We start from the raw sequence: 3288 nt of genomic DNA on the forward strand, positions 1-3288 counted from the left end.
ATTACGGTTCTCGAATCGAGTGAAAATGACGAAAGAGAGTGGCTCACCCACGGTCTTACATACAGGTCTGGTAACTAGTAGGGTGGGGAATGACTCAGATAATGAGGCAAAACCGTGGTTCTCGTCTTCGCCATCTGCAGCACTGCCCCCTCGGGGTGAGCCAATCATAAATCAGATCCGAACAGCTGATTTTTCGGAATCAACAATCGTGAATAACATTCAAAAATGAAGAAGGATGCAAATAAAAAATTATTGAGATGTTTACTAGCATTCCATGGCGGGCGTGATAATTGTTTGATTTCAACGGAATCCTCAAATGTTTAAGTCAATAAAATCCATAAACATCAAGCGAGGGCTCACAACTTTTGAGACAGTTTGAGATCTTGTATAGATGATCCACCGTTTACACACTTTACACTGAGTTATGAACTGTCAAAAACTTCGATGAGCAGGTTATCTTATCGGTATATATCTATATCTATCATACCCCGGGCCAATGGCGCCCCTAGCGGATAGATAGGAAACAAGACCGTGTGCCTCACTAACGGTGACACCCCCTACCACTCAAAAGTGCCGGAGTTACCAGACCTGTATGTAAGACCGTGGGCTCACCCTATTACGGTGAATCTCTGGAGGTAAAAAAACGAGATTATCGACGTGAATAAACTCGGCACGAAATTCGGTGTCGAGAATCATTCTGCGTATGCTCGTGAGCGTAATTTGCTTGGATTTGCCTGAAAGTTCCATCGGTTTCATCAAAGAACAAAGATTACTCCATATTTGTTGGTTAAAGAGTAAAAGTTATTGATACGTGGGAACTTGTACAATGAATAATTTAGTGATCGTGATTATGCAAAATCAGGAAAATCAAATGCTCAAAATACGACGAACACTACGCGATGCCTCAGACCCATTCAATATAACTTAGATATATTTGTGTTATTTATTATATATTTTATATATTGTACTTCTGTCACGTTCATTTTCTTCAACAATTCTTTCTAAAGTTCACAACAACTTTTATAGGTTATCTGACAAAATGGCGTCAACTTTCATGAAAATATGAGATCCCTATACCGGAGGTGCCTAGTTACTTCACATTTTCACTCCAGAGATCCGTAATGGAGGGAGCTTTCCAGCAACGACACAGAGCGACACTGTGTTGAACACGGTGCTTTCCAACAACGACACAGGACGACACAGTCGGACACAGCTGCGGAGCATGATTGGACACTTTGTCGGATTCATTGCTGCCAATTTTTTAGTTAGAGATTTTATTTTCGACGCATGGTATTATTTATATTTATTTATTAAATACAATGATAATCTACACGCGTTTCACAAATGTTTTTTTTTTCCTGGAGCGCTCAGTGTTCCTAGATGTTTCGTATAATGCATGAGCGGACTCTAGTGACTGAATTAAGAGCCTCAAAGCGTTCCAACAAGCACCAAGGCACAGTGTTCGACCGTGTAACACAGTGTCACACTGTGTCTCCTTGCTGGAAGGCTCCCAGAGTGACCAAACTCACGTGAGATGAAAATGTGAGAAGTGAGTAAACTCGCTCGAGAACCGTAATAAGCCCCCTGTCTATAAGACCGTGCCCGCAACGGACATGGAAATCCAGTGGATGACATTTGCGTTCCGTTCTCTCATTGCGGATTCCAGCGATCCAACCTTACATGAGATGGCACCATAAAGCATTAATAAATAATCACTCATACTTAAGGTGGGATTTTATGGGCAACAAAAAGCGGCAGCAGTTCAGTAACTTACTAGATGTTACTAACATCTGTCTAGTAATTTGACGCAGCAGCAGTATGTTCTCAAATTGAGGACCCTAGGTATCGCATGCGATATATCTGAAATATCGAATGCGATATATGAAACTATTCTCGAGCTTCGGTTAGTAAATCGAATACGATAATTCTCGTTCGCCTTTTATCGACTGGGGGCCTATTCTCAAACTCGTACGATAACTATCGCATGTGAGAATCATTACGCAGCCAAATCAAATACGACTCAAATTTGGTATTCTCTAATACCACGCAGTCGCATACGTGTTGTCACATGCGATAATTTCCGAACGCGATAAGCCAGCAGTGTTGCCGCGTGAGAGAATCTTGCAACAGCCAATCATTGCTCAGTTTACAAGAGAAATCCATAAAGTATCGTAACAATGAGTATTCTTCGTTTGTTCTTCGATTCTTCCCAACAATGCATCGAGAGGAAGCGTGAAGCGTCCTACAGATCCATTATATTAGCTTCAAACTTGAATAAATACGATCAAAAATATATGTCTAGCGAGTACAACTATTGGATTGCAGTCTGGAATGTTGTGATGCAATACACCAGTGCAATTATAAGAAGAGGTTGAAATTAATTTTAATTGAATAATTAGCTACTTACTTCGTCACTTAAGAAATAATATTATTGCCGATAACTGAGAAGAAACAAATTTCCGATTTTAATGGTATTTTTGTAATTTCATTCTGAATAAATGAAATGAAATGAAATATACAACCTCGTTTAATAATTCATTTAATAACGACCATATAACAAGTTTTCTATTTGAACCAAAAGATAATTCGAATTAACGGGTTTTTATCGCATATGATTTGCAGTATCGCACGGTCTTACTCAGGCCGTGTTCGTAAATTTACTGCCAGTACTAAAAATTCCCTAGAACAGAGACAGAGCTGACCATGAACTCGGCAGCGCAAAAGAGATAAAAGATTGCTGACAGTACTGTCAGTCAATTTTCGAACACGGCCTCAGTCGATACACGATGGACGATAATTATCGTACACGAATACTTAACCGAAGATCAAGAATACAGTTACATATATCGCATTCGATATTTTAGACATCTCGCATGCGGTCCTTAACTCGACAATAGAGCCCCTGCTGTTCGGATGAATGAACTTTAAGCAGTAATAATTTGCTAGTAACGTCCAGTCAATTGCTGCTGCTACTGTTTGCTACCCATGAAATCTTAGCCTTAGACATTTAAAAGACTTCCTTCTTTCCGAGTGATGAATAGTTCCGAATATTTTTAAAACGTTAAAAAAAATATATAAAAAAACAATGTAATATCAAGAGTTGACTGAAGATCATCGGCAGTCGACGTACGAAGATGTCATAGAATTTTTAAAACGGGGTAACGTCGACAGTACTCGAACGATAAAAAAGGAATTTCGTATCGGCAGAAAGTGTTCAAGGTTGGCAATCTTTGCACATGTCTAGTTCGTGGCACAAGGTCGACCGACCGATGTCAGCACACTTCTCGT

This window comes from Neodiprion pinetum, chromosome 3 (genome assembly GCF_021155775.2).
Source record: "Neodiprion pinetum isolate iyNeoPine1 chromosome 3, iyNeoPine1.2, whole genome shotgun sequence".
Taxonomy (NCBI): Eukaryota; Metazoa; Arthropoda; class Insecta; order Hymenoptera; family Diprionidae; genus Neodiprion; species Neodiprion pinetum.